Source organism: Cupressus sempervirens, chromosome 10, assembly GCF_028749045.1.
Source record: "Cupressus sempervirens isolate cs-2001-9-10 chromosome 10, ASM2874904v1, whole genome shotgun sequence".
Classification (NCBI taxonomy): Eukaryota; Viridiplantae; Streptophyta; class Pinopsida; order Cupressales; family Cupressaceae; genus Cupressus; species Cupressus sempervirens.
Window position 1 is genome coordinate 70383122 of NC_143127.1, and position 20449 is coordinate 70403570.

General features: G+C 36.1%; 1 pseudogene; it reads right to left on the reverse strand.

Moving 5' to 3' along the window:
• Positions 1 to 8525: 8525 nt before the first annotated feature.
• Positions 8526 to 10117, reverse strand: LOC149532626 (uncharacterized; annotated as a pseudogene).
• Positions 10118 to 20449: the final 10332 nt, after the last annotated feature.

Below are 20449 nucleotides of genomic sequence, written 5' to 3' on the forward strand. Positions count from 1 at the left end.
AGAAGGTGAGAACATTGTCCAATACAATGAAAGAATCAAAGAAAGAGTGACTGCAATCAAAGCTACAAGAGGAACAATAACTAATGAGATTGTGGTTAGCAAGGTACTAAGAACTCTTCTTCCTAATTATACAATTAGAGTTTCGGAGATTCAAGAGATGCAATGCAATCCTAAAAATAGTATAACCTTGGATGCACTTGTGGGAAGATTAACTACTTTTGAGTTGGATAACTTTGATAATTATGCTCATAATCCTAGCAACTTTGAAGCTGCATTCAAAGACAAACTAACTCTTGGTAGAAAAGGAGGAAACTCAAAAGGAAAACAGATTGATAGTGATAAAGAAGATGAATCAGATGAAGACCTTGAAGTCATTGAAGCCCTACTTGCAAAAAGAGTATCAAAAGGGAAAGAAAAATTCGAAGGAAAAATTCCATTGATTTGTTTCTCATGTGAAGAGATTAGTCATATTACTACAAGATGTCTAAACAAATAAGATAAAGATTAGAAAATAAATAATAGGTTCAAAGGCAAGAAAGACTTCAAGAACTACAAGGACTACAAAGACAAAGGTAAGAAATCTTGTTACATTGTTGAAGATTCTCATGGTGATGATATTGAAGAAGAAGTAGTTTGCATTATTGTCAAGGATGAATCTGATAACGAGGAAAATGAAAAGGTGGCACTTATTTCTCATATTAGCAAAAATGATACATGGATTATAGATAGTGGTTGTTCCCATCACATGACTGGTGACAAAACTAAGTTTGAACATTAGAACACTATGATGGTGGAAGTGTTAGATTTGGAAACAATGAACCACATTATGTAAAAGGAAAAGGAATCATAGCATAAACTAAAAGAATCAAATGTGAAAGTGCCTTGTAATGTCCCATTTTGAAAGTACTTCAAATCGCTCTTAATTTCCAATTCAAGGACTTATGAATAACTTCAAGTATTCATTCTATATGTGGAAATAAGTAGAATTTGTATTTATTTTCAAGGAACTCCAAATTCTTGAACTCTGTGTGTGTGTGTGTGTGAGAGATAAAGACTTTGTATATAAGATAAAATATATTTCAAATTAGGAATATCTCCTAATACTGTACCACCTGCACTCCTCTCCCATTTATAGCTTAATGTCTCCCTTTATTTTATTCATGATTCAACTCCCAAACTAATTAATAATTTCTTCTTTACCCATGGGTTCTCTTTATAACATTGACCTTTTTTCATTAATGTCGATGTGGAATCCGATTAGGATGCCTGTACCTCCTTGTTCGGATATCACTTGTACACCATGTATAGGTTGGTGTTTATGTCACCACGTACGATGCTACCAGACCTTAACTTCAATGCTGACCCCAATGCTTTCCTTGTTCTATGTCTTATTAGCAATTGTGATATTCGATGCCTCCATTGTTTGTACTTTATTTGGATATGCCTCGGCTCTTCCTTTATGCCAACGGGATGATGTGTCTATTGTACCCAAGTTTCGCACTCCTTAAATGTTTGTCGTCTTTGATATGTTATGCGGCTTCCTCCACGTCCTTTCCATTCCTTCCTCGAAAACCCAATGGTTATTTGTCTTAAATATCATGCTCATCAATTCGATAAGACACGACCTTTCACCCACATTGGTAGTGATGTCATTCATTTCATGTTTTAATGGTGTCAATTTAGTAATCACTTTATTTATTATGTTTGATATAATAATTTGTAATGTCAATTATTATTTATTTATTTAATTATGTCTTTATATTTAAATGTCTATGTTTGGATTGTCATGTCCCCTAATTATGATAATACAGGTGAATTATATTAAATAAATACATATATATATTAAAGTATTATAGTAAATGACTATATAAACAAATATATTTATAAAAATATATTTAATAATATAATATAATAATATATTACTAATGTAATAACTAATAAAATAATAAGGTCAAATTATTATTAATAAATGAAATAGTAATAATAATATAATATCAATAACCTTATTATCATATAATATGATATTACATTATAATTATAATATGATGATAATATTTTAATATTAAAGTATTAATATATAATAACACTAATAGACACATTCCTTCGCACAATGAAATATATAAATGACTACAAATACAAATGAGAAAATAATCAATTGATAAGGAAATTAAGTGGAATATATCTAGAGATTGGGAAATACAGATAAATCAAAGTGTAAGCATCTGCCTTAGGGCAGAATTCACCCAAGACCAAGGAACTCAAAACACAAGCACAAATTAGACCAGAGTATGATCAGAATAACTATATAGTATTCAATACAATGTCCAAGTACACTAGGAGTGTCCGTATATAAAGGCCTATGAGATGCATCTAGAATGCCTAGGAATTAGTATCATGATAAGTCATACAACCAGGCACATGTCCACCAGATATGGGTTATCCTCTATTAAGCACAGAAGTAAGTGCGATGATGAGAGGATAAGCCTACAATGGTGTAACATGCAAATCAGTGTTGTAGACAACATGTGCTAAATTAGGAGTGCAAATAACTGTGTTGTCTACATGACAACTCAGTGAATGATGCAAACTCCAGTATTGGAGACACCATGTGCTCAATTAGAGTTGCGTACTTCTGTGTTGTCAACATGACAACTCAACAAGGTGCACAAACTCCTAAGTGTCTCATAAAAATAAATAATAAAATAATGCACTAACCTAAGTAAACTTAAGTAAAGTGTAAATAGTAAATATCTATTTACACCAACACCCCCCCTTAAGTGCAACTTACAGGAATGCACTTAAGCTCACAAATGCATGATGGGTCCTGGCTACAAGGCCATGTTAGGTACCCATGTACAAAAGCAATGCTATAGAATGATGTAATGCAATCTCTCATAAAGCAGAGAAAGAGGGAAAACCTCATGGGAAAAACCCTCCCCCAAAAAGAGAGATAAGTACAATAAAGAAGGTGAGAGAGAAGAAGACCTTGGATGAGGAAAAGATCCCTCCCAGCAGAAGAAGAAGAAGAAGAAGAAGAAGAGAGAAGTCAAGGGACTCTCCTTTCCACAACATCCCACACACCCAAGAGATCTTGCAAATGAGTATACTTGACCTCAGTGAAGGGTTTGGTGAAGATATCAGCAACCTACTATGTTGTAGGACAATATTGTAGTGCAATGATCTGCTCATTTATCAGATCTCTGATGTAGTGCATATGAACCTCAATGTGCTTAGTCCACTAATGTTGAATTGGATGCTTAAAGATCTCAATGGCACTTTGATTGTCACAATGAATAATTGTAGGCTTAGGTGGATCAAATCCAAACTCCTCTAGGATGTGTTGTAACCAAAGAGAGCCTTTGTAGCTGCATTAACAACTCCTCGATACTCAGCTTCTGTGGAAGGAAGAGCAACATTATTTTGCTTCTTACTTTGCCAACAAATAGGGCTAGAACCAAGGTGAAATATGTACCCTAAAGTGGACTTGCAAGAATCTAAGTCCCCTGCACAGTCTGAGTCTGTGTATCCAACTAGTTGAAGTCTTGTACCTGCTATATAATGTATCCATGTCTATGTGTACCCTTTATGTAGTGCAAAATGCACTTGGAAACCTTCTAACGAAGCTCATGTGGTTCTTACATAAAGAATGAAACCATGTCAACTGCAAAAGCAATATCAGGGTGTGTATGTGTTGAGTAGATAAGGCTCCCAACTACCTGTCTGTATAAAGTAGCATCAACAAGCAGAGTGGTACACATAGGGCCTCTAGCTTGACACCTGATAGAAAGGGAGTAGGAGCAAGCTTGCAGTCACTCATGTGAAATCGAGAAAGCAAGTCAAGAGCATATTTGGGTTGTGAAAGTGATATCCCTGCTGAAGACTATGTGATCTCAATGCCAAGGAAGTGATGTAGCAATCCCAAGTCTGTCATGGCAAATCTGTCTTGTAGAGAGGTCTTGACACTGACAATGATGGATGAAGTACTCCCTGTAATGATCAAGTCATCTACATAAAGCACTAGTATCAAGTGTGATTCATCCTTCTGAAGAATGTAGACATTCGAATCAGAATGACATCTGGTGAATCCTACTGAGAGAAGGAAGGAATCCATTTTGGCATACCAAGCCCGAGGAGCGTGCTTAAGACCATAAATAGACTTCTTCAATTTGTAAACCATAGTAGAATCCTGTACGAACCCCTGCGGCTACTCCATATAAATTTCCTCATGAAGATCACCATTCAAAAAAGCACTCTTAACATCCATTTGGTGTACAACCCAACCATGAGTTGCAGCAATAGCTAGTGTTAGGCGAATGGAGTTCATCTTGGCAACTAGTACAAAAGTCTTTGTATAGTCAATACCTAGAACCTGTGAGAAACCTTTGGCTACTAGTCTAGCCTTATTTTTATCTACACTTCCATCCACTGCAAATTTGCTTTGATAGATCCACTTACATCGAACCACCTTTCTTCCCTTAGGAGGGGGAACTAAGTCTCAAGTGTTGTTTTTCATCAATGAGTTATATTCTTCCTCCATAGCCTTGTCCCATTCTAGAATCCCTGATGCTTCCTTAAATGACTGTGGATCTGAAGCAATGGCTATATATGCATGTGGAAATGACTTGTGATGTGATCTAGTCCTCTTAGTGTCTGAAGGATTTCCCACCAATGAACCTGCTGCATCAAGGGTTTGTTATGCCTAATGAGGTTTAGTGGAAGAAGAAGGAATGTCAACAACTGTTTGTTGACCTTGCAAAGGTGGTGTCATGCGAGTCAAAGTTGGAGGAATCTCATCTTTGGAGTCACTTTCATCACTTTGATCACTATCCATAGAGGAGGAAGAAGGAGGAGTTGAAGAAGCCAAACTTGGACATGTTTCTTCAAATTGAACACTCCTCTCATAAAAGATTTCATGAGTCTCTAGATCCATTAGTTTGTATGCCTTGAGATGGTCAGGATATCTAACAAATATACATGGTTTTCTTTGTGGTTCTAATGCTTTTCGCTTTTATGGAGGTATCCTTGCCCATGCTGGACAACCAAAAACTTTGAAGTGATTGACACTTGGTTTTCTTCCACACTAAGCCTCAAAAGGTGTTATTCCATCTAAGGCCTTATGTAGACTTTTGTTTTGGATGTAGTTGGCACAACACATGGCTTCAACCCAAAACACTTGATCTAGAGACTTGTGTTGAAGCATACAAGTGGTCATTTCCTTAAGAGTTCCATTCTTTCTTTCAGCTACACCATTTTTTTGTGGCATGTATGCAACTGAATGTCATCAATAAATGTGAGAAAATAGTAGGCCTCACCAAGTGATGGTACTGGAAATAGGCCAGCTACATCACTATAAACCAATTCTAGAACAACAATTGCCTTCCAAGACTTCCCTTTGTCATATTTCTCTTCCGGATGCTTGCCTACTTCACAGCTTGGACATACACCCTCTGAATATTTGACTTGCGGTAGACCAATGACTATTTCCTTGCTACTGAGTTGCTGAAGGTAGTGATAATTAAGATGTCCAAATCTCTCATGCCATAGTTTACTTTGTGTATTTGAATGAGTCAACAAGGCAAGAGAAGTGGACTTAGGCATAAAATGTGAGAAACAATAAAGTCTTGTCTCATGATTTGCCTTTCCAACTGCCACCATAGAATAATCTTTGAGATTTTTCACCACAACTATATTAGGAAGGAACTCTACTTTGTTGCCACATCCATAGTGAGTTATTTGATAGATGGAGAGAAGTTTGGTGCTAAGGTTAGGAACATGTAGTACATCCTTGAAGATGCCATTTTCCAACTCAACATTTCCTTTACCTTCTACTTCCACTTGAGTATCATTGCCCACATAGATGCAAGGTACATTTGATGGTTTTACAGAGGAAAACTGCTCCCTTGAAGCACCCATATGATGTATTGCTCCTAAATCAAAAACCCATTCCTCAGCATTATTTGTACTTGCTACCAAAGCTTGTCCCTTACCCTTTGAAGTGGATGAAGATCCCTTATCCTTATATGCATTCGGTACATCAATTTTGTGTTTCCTCATTGTGTTGACCAATTCATCAATCTACTTATCCTTGCACTCATGTTCATCATGACCATTCCTCCTACAATAGGAGCAAGTTTTCTTCTCCCTTTTGTTGGAATTGTTCCCCTTTTGATTATTTTTGGAAGAAGACTTTCCTTGTTGTGAAGAAGACTATTGAGTGGAAGAAGATTGATTTGAGGAAGATTGATGCTTTTAGGAAGACTGTTGCATGTCATCTTGTGGCTTATTCTTCCATTGCTTATGCTTCTTGTTGGAGTTTTTACCACTTGAATTACCTTCATTTGCTACCAAGGCTTTGGTCTTGGAAGACTTGAGAATTCCCATACCCACTAGACTGTCATGTTCTAAGATCAACATTTCTAAAAAATTCTCAAAGGAAGGCTTAACATAGGCACTACCCATTGTTAATTTGTGCCTATTAAAGCTAGAAACAAAAGGAGCATATTCAGGTGGAAGATGAGTCATGATGTGTTTGATCATCTTTCCATCCTTGATGGGTGTTGGCTCCTGATTTAACAGTTTTGAAAATGACCAAGAAACCAGATGAATGCATCTAAGGCTAGCAAATTCCTATGATGGATACACCTGACTGCAATCTTGGGCCAACCATAAGGCATAACTCCTTCTTCACTTCAGGCTTTGCAAAACCTAGGTGGGTGAACCTTAGATCCAATTAATATGGTACTAGTGCAAAACATATTTCTGAATCTATTCAAAGTAGATAAAAGCCCTTATTTCTCCTAATAACCTATGTAGTAACAAAGATATACAGTAGCTAAATGCAAATCTATGAATCACATAAGCTGAGTGAGGGTTAATCCTTTAAATCCTTCAACATAAAAGGGAAAGAACGTTTGATTAATAATGTTGAATTCAGCAAAACCTCAGATATCTAGTAGTAAGACCTAGTGATCCTGTAAAATTATCAGTGCCTTAACCATTGGGCAAATCTATGAATCAAAAACACACATATGGATATTTGAGACATATTTGCATCTTCAAATATACGATCTATCCATTCACCTTGTAAATAGACATCCATGTTCAATATGAATCTCATTCTTACATGATATCATTCTCAATAAACTTGCAACCCTGTTGATTCCCTGAAACATTTACATAACTCCTTGAGTCATAAGCAACAATAAAACAACATACAACCTTAAGGGACTACAACTCTTTGTTAAAAAATCATAAAACATTGAAAATTCGCTGAGACTAGAGACAAGAATCAAAATGAAACTAATGAAATTCCTTCACTCTTTGTATTATTTCCTTGAAATTATACAATCATATGCATGAAAATGAAAACATGGAAATACCTAATAGATCTGAACTATCTGTATGAACCTTCCTAATGTTGTTCATACAAGAGAGAATATGTTGAAAGAATGTGGTTTCACAGTAAAACACTAGAACACTGCTAGTATTACCCAGAGAAAATTGCCAACCCGTACAAAGAATGAAAGATAGAAAGATATAGGAGGAGATGAATTCCCCGATCTATTATGTAACTGACATCTGTCCACTTGAAATTCCCTCTCCTAGCAAAGAAAAGATTCTCTCTAACCTCTCTCTTCCATTTGATCTGATTTGATTTCATCATTATTTTGTAACAAAGTTCTAAATATCTCAGCTAAATGATGAAACCTTTATGCAACAAAAAATCTGAACTGCATTATGAAATGCTGGAGGAATTGAGGTTTAACTATTTAGAATGTGATCAAATTCAACCCCAACTAAATTTTCACTGCATTTTACCCACATTCAGGTCATTACTTTACTGGAAAACAATTCTAAACTTCGATACCTGAATGTAGTTGCAAAATAGGAATCTGATAGAAAACCTCTTATAGCTTGAAAATATTGCTTCTTGTGTGAAAATGAACTTTAAAATCAGAAAGTTCATCTTCTCCCGATTCCGATGATATATAATACTGCTATGTTCGCCTCTAAGAAACCCCCAGAATATCACTTTGAAAAATAGTCCCTCTGTTATAAAACCTTGTCTGCACTTCTTTTAAATTTTAAATTTTAAAAATTTAAAATATCTAAGGTTTGAACTTTAGAATAAATGCCCTTCAGAAAAATAATAATAAAAAATATATTATTATTATTATTTTTACTCTTCAATATTTTCCCTCACCCTACACTCTGGGTCAACCCATGTTTGACTAGCTGCCATGTGGTAGTCTCCAATTGGTCTGACCCCTGCCACTTCATGACCTGCACGTCACCATTCCTTGTCATTGCTGCATCAAACTAGGTGGGCCCACTACCACGTGGCACATTCCCACATTCCCACTTTATTTAACTTCAATGCTACTTTTTATTGTGGGGATGCATAGGCCATTCGATCCACCACATGGCATCATCTTATGCATCACGTCTGAACCTTGCTGTTGATTGCCACACCACCACACCTGGGACCTGATGCCACATGTCTAAATCATGTATTCTTGTATTTGTTATCTCTCCAGCACCTTCATCTTGCGAAATTGCGGACACCGTCGATCTTGACATGTGGCAGCATCTCCTGTAATCTCCAGTTTGGGCGCCATGTCATCGCGTGTGTAACTTCGTTCAAAAATTTCCTTGGGTGACCCACTAGCTGTTCGGCCACGGGACCCATGGGCGCGAGCTTCCCTTCCAAAAGCATCTTTCTTTTAAGACATTTTATATAATGTGTGTTGTAGTATTTAAAGAACTAAAAACCCCTTGGCCTGCTCAATGTGGGATAACTTAGATTATTTTCCCTTTGTGTCTTAAAAGAAAAACTTACCATCTGCGTTTTGATTTAAAAATTTAAAAGACACAGATCATTCTGCCAGTCACCTTCATTCTATATCAAGGTTGAATTGATTCTTCATGCAAGATTTTCTATCCACCCATGATTTCTAGCAAACCAACTACAATTACAATCCATCCTCTTTGCATGGGACATTTTCTAGATAACTTTGAAGGCATTTGAAAACTCCCACCAATGCATCTCTACCTTGTTCAACTCTATGGCTGTATAGGCCTGAAGAATTAGATATACTACTGCTGGTTTACGAAAATGCACCAAAGGGACCTTTTTTCGACTATTTCCATGGGAGTCAAAGGAAATTGAAAAGCTCTCCCTGTATTTCCTTGGTTGCGAACAACCATCTCTCGGGTTTCTCCATGCTAGCTCCCAATGCCTCCCCTATATGGCACAATGGTCTCCTTTTTTATCTACGTGGACTGCCCTTTTATTTGGGTGGATTTGAACTTGTTTGTTGTATGTTCTTCTCTTTTACATGGCTACGGCTTGGTCTGTGTTTGTTAGGCTTGGTCTGTAACTGGTAGTGGCTTTCTTTTTAATTCTTCAAACTACTCTCCTGGCTACCCACATGATTTATTGAGGAGATGTCTTGATATGCTTTATGGTGTGAGTTTGGAAATTGTTGGCGCTGGGTCTTTATGCCTTTTAACTGGCATCCTACCTCCATCACGGGTAAACTTGCAGCTAAAAATAGGCTAATGAACTCTTCCTTGCAGTTGCAAAATCTATGGATTGACTTCTGGCTGTCCATCAAACTGGAAAACAAATCGTGGATCTAATTCTACTCTAACACTTAAATGCAATTCCCCAACCTTTCATTTTCCAATGGGAACCCAACCATTGTGAACCTCAATTAGACTTGAATCCATTCACTTTAACATCAACTTCAATGCGAAGTTTCCCTAGCTGTTTATCAATCCCAAATCGACAAGGGCCTCCCCTGCTTCTAGTATAAACTACCACCTTGAAGCAAGGGTTTGAAGCCTTCTTTCTTCCAAGGATAGAGCTACGAATTTTATTTTGAAAATAAATTTCATCAAGGTAGAAGGTGGATGCAATGATTTGATTTGGGGCAGGAGAATCTAGTGAAAACAAAGGAAGTGGAAAAGTCTTTACAGGATTATTTGGAAGCTTAATGTCATAAAAACAAGGGGAGCATGCAGAGTGAACTCTTGACATTGTTGGTTTTGATGTTGTTGGTAACCTCAAAGCCAAAACACTTATAGCAACCTTGATAAATGTAGAAGGATCCATTGACAAATTCAAACTGAATAATCTCAATCCATAACCTCTTAGCAATCTAATGCAAATTAGTCAGACCCCCCAAAATGGGTCTAACTAAAAAAAAAATTCATTTCCAAATGACTAAATTGCTAAAATAATCCACTGAGATCTTCAAACTGATTGGGATCAAAATTGAGCATTGGATTATCCTTAAAAACTCATTTTATCCTTTTTTGCAGATTGTCAACTTTGCGCTAGGAGGTCCTTTGACTGGCCTTAAAAACTAACTAGAACACCTGATCGGGCTTTGAAAACTGACACACTAATTCTTTGCTCCGCACTCTTTCACTCTGTCAAATCTTGTCTCATGAAAAATTTGAGGCCAAAAGATATTCGCTGTCAAAGTTGCCTTCTTAAAATCATCTGCAGATAAACATGTCAAAAAACACTAAATTGGGTTCGGAATCGGTTTCAAAAACTGGGTAAACTAACACTTGGGAAGATGAAAACTGGGAAATCGATTCTCTGTCATGAGGAGAGTATGGATCTGTGATTTGAGCTCATGATGAATAATTGGGCGCAAATGGCGAGCGGTTAAAGTGAGCTACTTGGATTTTACAGATTGAAAACACTGACAGAAAACACTTTTTGCAAATGGAATTGACCCTAAAAATTGGTCAAACGGATTCATCATAAGCTGAAACTTGAAACATAACAAGTTTTTGATATCTAAAATGCAACACAAAAGGAAATTTAGAATTTTGGTTAACTGGTCAAAAGTTATAGCACATCAAACAGGGCTTCCCAGAATTCTGAACATTTCATATCAGCATGACATTGACCAACTTTGAGGGATTCAAAACCTAGGCAAACGGACTCGAAACAACTCAAAATTTGAAACATAGGCTCTCAAGTATGGAAACTAAACACTCCTAAAGTGGCATGTCATGAAACATTATTGGGTGCGAGATACTCAGTTGTAAACACAACCTCCTGTCGCTATTTGACACTTAGGTGAAAATGCAGAATTGACATTTGCTCAAAACAAAACTTCACGAAATGGCTCAGAAAGGCAATTTAACTTCATGGAAGGTGATAGAAGCATTGAACAACTCTTAGGCCTCAACTTGATAGCTGGGTACATGTGCATCAAAAAAGCATTTATAGGGCTCAATTTCTCAAAATTGCTCAAAATTCAGGCTACAAATTTTGAGCGCCAACAGTGGCTCTGTCTGGGGATGCATGCCCCTTGTGCACATGGCAATATTTTAGATCTCTGGGGGAAGTAGACCACACACCTGACCTCAAAAAATTCTCTCGAGCAACTTTATTTAAAACAAGAAACAACTATACTACTATGTACAAGCGATGGCCTCGGGCCACCAAAAAGTTTCAGAACTCCTTACCTCTGTCATATACTTGATTTTCACTTACATTCTCCTGAGGTAAATTGAAATTCTCATTCCCATTTGTTTTACCCAACATATCAATATTCACAATCAGCTCATTAGGCAAAACAAAACTATCATCATCTTTATAGTACGTATAAAAATCAGACATACTTTCTTTGTTTTGCTCACTATGAAAAAATGAATCAGCATGATCATAACAACTGATATCAAACTAAAACTGATCACTACTGATTGAATCATGGATTCTTTCAAGTAGAAACACAAAGTGCTCATATTCAACTTCATTCAACGAGTTACATGGATCAAATTGTAACTCACCTTGTGCCTCCGACTGTGAAGAGTATGTAGAATCTGATTTCTCCTCATTTGCAATATCAGTACTCCATAAATCAGATTGAACATACGTTGCATCTTCTTCACATTCCAACAAATGATTAGACCCCAAATCATAATAATTATCATGCAATTACATGTTCACCATATGCTGATCTGTATCAGATTTTCCCTCAAGTAACTCACTAGGATAAACCATTTCATTAGTATTACTTTTCTCAACACATGAGCTATTTGAATTTATCTTGGCCTCATGAAAACAAAAAGAAAATGAACCAGCAATAGACCTTATCTCTACATCTTCATTTTCAAAATAGAAGTCATCATGTGCATTGATGTACAGATTACCATCACATACACCTCCAAAATTTGACAAAGCATATTCTGAAACTACATCTTCTTTAACATCAAATTTAGGGGAATTGACTTCACTATATGAAATTGCATAATGTGGCATAATAGAAGCATCCTTGGATATATTAGCATACCTTTCAAAATCATGAGCCAACAAATCAGAAATCTCATCAACACTTAACAAGACTTCATTACTAGTTTCTTCTCCTTGGCTACGATTATTATCTGGATAGCTTGATATATTTGTAACAACAGACTTGTTAGTAATATATTCTGAAAAATTAGAACTGTAATTACATCTTCTTCTTTAGACAATACCTCAACAACCAACATCATAACACATTCACATTCATTATTAGAAGAAATACTATTACTATTGTTACACTTTTCCTCTTCTTGACAATCATCATCATAAACAAATGAATCCACATTACGCATATTATCAAATTGTTGATTACTATCCTCTAATTCATAAAGCTAAGACTCTTCATATTCAATATCATCTTCAACAGATTCATTACATTCGCTAACATTAGACTCATTAGCCTTCAAAGAATTTTCAACCTTCATGATAAAATCTTGGATTTCATAAATCTTATCTAATCTTATCTTAGCTGGCCAATCAACTGAACGTGGCATAAAAACTTCTAAGAGTACCCCTAGCCATAAAGACTCCTTAGGTCTGAAAAACTTGTCAAGATTCATAACTACTGATTTGAACTTCATATAAATTTGAAATCCATTAAGACCCTTAATATTACCAATTGTATTTCTTAACATTAAAACAGTCTTATCATGAATCTTTCTTTTCAATCTAGCAATATTTGCATGAACACTTTCAAGAGTTAGCGCATCATTTTTAGACCTAGAATCAGAATCCATCTTTCAAAATTTTAAAACTCTACCTCTATTTTCTTAGTGCTGAAACCACTAGATGGAGGCAACCATTTTTAACAACTTTTGACTTCCATGAAAAGAAAACATGAAAACCAAAATATCTCAAGTGCTAATGCTAAACTTCAATCTGCTGATTTGGCATAGGTGCAAGATTGAAAATCCTTTATCCCACTTATCAAACTTTGTAGAGTCGCCACCTCCTTTCAAGAGGATAAAGCGATCACTACTGTGATCCACTTTTTACACTTCAATTTCTTATAACAGCAGATTGGAAACGACACTTTAAAACTTATCAAGAATTTAAAAATTCCTTTCCAAGAAACTATCAACAGTTTCAGATCTGCCCATACAATTGAAAGTCCTTCAAAATTTTGCAATGAAATCAACTAGGAACAAACTGGTAAAGAGATTTGAGTGTCGCCAGTCACTCATGTGATAAATAAAACATAATTTGTCACTTGAAAAATTCGAACTAGACCTTCAATGTAGGAGAAACTTGCAAATCATTAATCACCTTGAAAAGAAACTACACTTTATAAATCAATTCTTGACTCTAAACTTTCTCAACAGCACTTGCAAAGACTGAACTGATTGAAGATAGATTTATAACAGTCATAGAACACAATTTACATTCAATTCTCACAACATATTGCTGCAAATGGATAAAACCTTACTAGGAGACATGAATCTTCAGCAAAGAAATGGAAAACACTTCATGACCTTGCTATTTATACCAGAGATTCTAGTAATTCTAACAATGAATTTCTTCATAGACTCCCCAACAGAGTCGCCATTTTCTTGGCTCCTGATTTAACAGTTTTGAAAATGACCAAGAAACTAGATGAATGCATCTAAGGCTAGCAAATTCCTATGATGGATACACTTGACTGCAATCTTGGGCCAACTATAAGGCATAACTCCTTCTTCACTTCAGGCTCTGCAAAACCTAGGCAGATGAACCTTAGATCCAATTAATATGGTACCAGTGCAAAACATATTTCTGAATCTATTCAAAGTAGATAAAAGCCCTTATTTCTCCTATAACCTATGCAGTAACAAAGATATACAGTAGCTAAATACAAATTTTTGAATCACATAAGTTGAGTGAGCGTTAATCCTTTAAGTCCTTCAACATGAAAGGGAAAGAACATTTGATTAATAATGTTGAATTCAACAAAACCTCAGATATGTAGTAGTAAGACCTAGTGATCCTATAAATTGATTAGTGCCTTAACCATTAGGCAAATCTATGAATCAAAAACACACATATGGATATCTGAGACATATTTTCATCTTTAGATATATGATCTATCCATTCACCTTGTATATAGACATCCGTGTTCAATCTGAATCTCATTCTTACATGATATCCTTCTTAATAAACTTGCAACCCTGTTGATTCCCTGAAGCATTTACATAACTCTTTGAGTCATAAGCAATAATAAAACAACATACAACCTTAAGGGACTGCAACTATGACCTAAGCTCTTTGTTAAAAAATCATAAAACATTGAAAATTCACTGAGACTAGAGACAAGAATCAGAATGAAACTAATGAAATTCCTTCGCTCTTTGTATTATTTCCTTGAAATTATACGATCATATGCATGAAAATGAAAACATGGAAATACCTAATAGATCTAAACTATCTATATTAACCTTCCTAATGTTGTTCATACAAGAGAGAATATGCTGAAAGAATGTGGTTTCACAGTAAAACACTAGAACACTGCGAGTATTACCCAGAGAAAACTACCAACCCATACAAAGAATGAAAGATAGAAAGATATAGGAGGAGATGAATTCCCCGATCTGTTATGCAATTGACATTTGTCCACTTGAAATTCCCTCTCCTAGCAAAGAAAAGATTCTCTCTAACCTCTCTCTTCCATTTGATCTCATTTGATTTCATCATTATTTTGTAACAAACTTCTAAATATCTCAACTAAATGATGAAACCTTTATGCAACAAAAAATCCGAACTGCATTATGAAATGCTAGAGGAATTGAGGTTTAACTATTTAGAATGTGATCAAATTTGACCCCAACTAAATTTTCACTGCATTTTACCCACATTCAGGTCATTACCTTACTGGAAAACAGTTCTAAACTTCGATACCTGAATATAGTTGCAAAATAAGAATCTGATAGAAAACCTCTTATAGCTTGAAAATACTGCCTCCTATGTGAAAATGAACTCCAGAATCAGAAACTTCATCTTCTCCCAATTTCAATGATATATAATACTGCTATGTTCACCTCTAAGAAACCCCCAAAATATCAGTTTGAAAAATAGTCCCTCTGTTATAAAACCTTGTCTGCACTTCTTTTAAATTTTAAATTTTAAAAATTTAAAATATCTAAGGTTTGAACATTAGAATAAATGCCCTTCAAAAAAAAAAATAATAAATATATTATTATTATTATTTTTACTCTTCAATATTTTCCCTCACCCTACACTCTAGGTCAACCCATGTTTGACTAGCTGCCACGTGGCGCATTCTTGCATTCCCGCTTTATTTAACTTCACTGCTACTTTTTATTACGGGGATGTGCAGGTCGTTTGATCGGCCATGTGGCACGATCTTATGCATCACGTCTGAACCTTGCTGTCGATTACCATGTCACCACACTCGGGACCCGCTTGCCACATGTCTAAATCCTACATTCTGGCATTTGTTATCTGTCAGTCGCCTTTGTTCTATATCGAGGCTAAAACGATTCTTCATGCAAGGTTTTCTATCCACCCATGATTTCTAGCAAACCAACTACAATTACAATCCATCCTCTTTGCATGGAACATTTTCTAGATAACTTTGAAGGTGTTTGAAAGCTTCCACCAATGCATCTCCACCTTGTTCAAATCTACGGCTGTATAGGCCCGAAGAATTAGATATACTACTACTGGTTTACGAAAATGTGCCAAAGTGACCTTTTTTCGACTATTTCCATGGGAGTCAAAGAAAATTGAAAAGCTCTCCCTGTATTTCCTTGGCTGCGGACGTCCATCTCTCGAGTTTCTCCATGCTAGCTCCCAACACCTTCCCTGCATGGCACGATGGTCTCCTTTTTTATTTGCGTGGACTACCCTTTTATTTGGGTGGCTTTGAACTTGATTGATGTATGTTCTTTTCTTTTACATTGCTACGGCTTGGACTATCTTTGTTTGGCTTGGTTTATAACTAGCAGTGGCTTTCTTTTTAATTCTTTAAACTACTCTCTTGGTTGCCCACATGATTTATTGAGGAGATGTCTTGATATGCTTTATGGTGTGAGTTTGAAAACCGTTGGCACTAGGTCTTCATGCCTTTTAATTGGCATCCTACCTCCATCACGGGTAAACTTGCAACTAAAAATAGGCTAATGAACTCTTCCTTGCAGTTGCAAAATCTGTGGATTGACTTCTGGCTGTCCATCAAATTGGAAAACAAATCATGGATCCGATTCTACTCTAACACTTAAATGCAATTCCCAAGCCTTTCATTTTCTAATGGGAACACAACCATTGTGAACCTCAATTAGAAGGATCCATTGACAAATTCAAACTAAATATCTCAATCCATAACCTCTTAGCAATCTAATGCAAATTAGTCAGACCCCCCAAAGTGGGTCTGACTAAAAAAAAATTCATTTCTAAATGACTGAATTGCTAAAATAACCTACTGAAATATTCAAACTATCTGGGATCAAAATTGAGCATTGAATTTTCCTTAAAAACTCATTTTATCCTTTTTTGTAGATTGTCAACTTTGCGCCAGGAGGTCCTTTGATTGGCCTAAAAACTAACTAGAACACCTAATCGAGCTCTGAAAACTGGCACACTAATTCTTTGCTCCGCACTCTTTCACCCTATTGAATCTCATCTCATGAAAAATTCAGGGTCAAAAGATATTTCCTATCAAAGTTGCCTTCTTAAAATCATCTACAAATAAACATGTCAAAAAACACTAAACTAGGTTCGAAATTGGCTTAAGAAACTGGGTAAATTGACACTTGGGAAGACAAAAATTGGGACATTGATTCTCTGTTATGAGGAGAGTATGGATCTACGATTTGGGCTCATGAAAAATAATCGGGCGCAAATGGCGAGCGGTCAAAGTGAGCTACTTGGATTTTGCAGATTGAAAACACTGACATAAAACACTTTTTGCAAATGGAATTGACCCTGAAAACTGGTCAAATAGATTTATCATAAGCTGAAACTTGAAACATAACAAGTTTCTAACATCTAAAATGCAACACAAAAGGAAATTTAGTATTTTGGTCAACTAGTCAAAAGTTATAGCACGTCAAACAAGGCTTCCCAGAATTCTGAACATTTCATATCAGCATGATATTGATAACTGACCAACTTTGAGGGATTCAAAACTTAGGTAAACAGACTCAAAACAACTCAAAATCTGAAACATAGGCTCTTAAGTATGGACACTAAACGCTCCCAAAGTGGTGTGTCATGAAACTTTACTGGGTGCGAGATACTCAGTTTCAAACACAACCTCCTGTTGCTATTTGACACTTAGGTGAAAATGCAGAATTGACATTTGCTCAAAACAAGACTTTATGAAATGGCTCAGAAAGGCAATTTAACTTGATGGAACACTTAGAAAGGCTTAATGAAAGGTGCTAGAAGCATTGAACACCTCTTAGGCCTCAACTTGACAACCGGGTACATGTGCATCAAAAAAGCGTTTATAGGGTTCAATTTCTCAAAATTGCTCAAAATTCAGGCTACAATTTTGAGCACCAACAATGGGTTCACCACAATCCTTAAGCTGTGCCTTATACATGTCTACTTGGGTAAGATAGTGTTTGATAGTGTCAAAATTTCTAGGATCCAACTTGAGAAGTTTGTCCTCTATGGTGTAAGCCATGTCTTCATCTATTGTCCCATACAAAGCTTCAAGTTCAGCCCAAACCTCTATTGGATCGAAAAGCTTCCTAATGTGAAATTTGACAGGATCAGAGATATTTTTCAACAAGGTTTTTAGGGCCATCTCTTGTTTGGATTCCCAGTCTTCTTTTCGAGCTTCATCAGCATCAGCAGGAGGTTTCTTTGCTGCACTAGTTACATAACACAATAAGCCTTTTTCTACCCATGGTTCTTTAATGTTTTCTTTCCAAGTAGCATAATTATGTGGAGTTAAACTCAAAAACTCCAAGTTTGTTTCAGAATCGCTAGTATCTCAATCGCATGCGCTTATCTTGTATCTAGACTCCTTGCTCATTAATAATTGGCCCTCTCTTTATTAATTGTAGCTGGGCCGAGAATAGTTGACCCCGACTTTACTATTGGAGTTCTAGTGATACCTTATGTCTGTGAGCTATCGTGCTGAATGCAAAGGGTCATTTATGTTTCTAATGGCTATAGGCCTCCATAGAATTTTAAGGCACATCTGGGAAGCATAGATCAACAAGGCATTATCATCCATAAAAGGAAATATCCAATGGATGGATCAAAGACTATTCCATCCATCCATTCCTTTTATGAAATGTTTTGATCGCATTGTGAACATTTTTAGGCACATAAAAGATTTGAATCTCTATCTTATGAATGATTAGATTAATGCAATTAATGTATAATAAATACAAAATGGAAACTATAGAAAGGGGGATGGCGGGGCTATAGGCATCAACGACAAAGGTTGTGAAGGCAAAGGAAGCTAGAAAGGCATCTGCCCCATTAAATTGTAGGGCCATGGTAGGGGAGATCCTATTCTCGTACAAATCCATGAGGAACAGAACACCATGGGCCCCTACTATTAAAGGGCACCAACGAGAGATAAGTGCCATGACTAGGGGTCGAATACGAAATACCTATCATACCTTCGTTATTCCTTAGTAGCTCAGTGGTAGAGGGATCGACTGTTAACCAATTAGTGAAAAAGAATCCATAATGCAAGAACACAAGATCAAGGAGACATAATACATAGTACACGCCCCCCCCCCTTTTCACTCAATCAAAATATTCCCCCCTCCCAAATGAATGATTTTGGCACTTTATAAATAGCGCATTTATAATAGGCCACTTGTCAAAATGGACAAATTGGACTTCTAATTTTGCTTATTATAACCTCAGTATAGAGTACAAATCTAGAATTTTACAATGTAGCTCAAAAATACAACAATTGTGAAGCAATACAATGCAAAATAGGACTTATTTCATAAAGTGGTTGTAGACACCTAAATTTGATTACACTGCTTTGGTAATCCTATTTAGTTATCTCTAAAGGCATCATTAATTAAATTTCTATTTAATTAATCCCTTGCCATCCCCTGGCTGATTAATTTAATTAATCATCTATAGTCCTAATTGATAAATCAAATAACCTATTATTTATCAATTAAATCCTATTCTTCTATCTAATTCCAAAATCCTCATTTATTAAATAAATCTATTTGATAAATAAAACCCTCAAATCTAATAAGCCCCTAACTTATCCCTAAACCCTTTTTTTAGCCTAATCCACCCCCTAATGTTGTCACATTCCCTAAGCAAGCTTAAGACTTTCCTAAGCCAAGCAAAGTCAACAATCTCAACTCCCTCCAAAATATCCCAACCACCCAACAATGAATGCTCTTACAAAAGCCATAAAGACTCTTACAAGCTCTTACAAGCCATAATGAAGGGTCTTTATGAAGATATTATCCCTTGAGCCTCCTTTGTTGACTCATCCTTCCCCTTTCCTCCATCCACTCACCCTGTGACATGTGTCACTCCTTGATTGGTGTTAAACAAGCACAATCCATGTGCTCCCCTTTGAGTGCATCCTAGCCCTCCTTAAGCTTTTTCCTTTCCTTGCATCTTAACCCTCCATCTCTCAAGCCCTTAGCCTATAAATTGAATCCCCTCCCAAGCCATTTCATCACAACTTTTGAGCTAAAGTTATAATGCTAGTTTGAGAACCAAAAGCCATCAACCATACCCTTATAATGCCAAATTGAGAGCTCACAAAGCTACCAATTTTCCATTACCCATCCAACATCCATTGAAGCAACTTTTGAGCACTTGAGCATACATCCCAATCCTTAGACTCATCGACCAAGCAAAGAGCTAAATCCTATTGGGAGAGTCCATTCATTTGGCTCATATTTCCAATTGGGGTTTCCTCTTTAGTCTCTCATTTATGTTATGGTATTTTAGTTTGTAAATGCTTTTGATTTCTTAATTTAGTGTTTCTAACATACTAATATAGCATATAGAGTGGTATCTTTGTCCATACAAGACTACAATCTGACTACAAATTTGAGAAGTAGACAAAAAAATATACACTTTCAAAAAAAATAGAACCTGAAAAGGAGTCCAGATGAGCCTATACGATGCATTTGAAGTTGCAAAATGTAGGATTAGACGGGTACAGTGACCAAA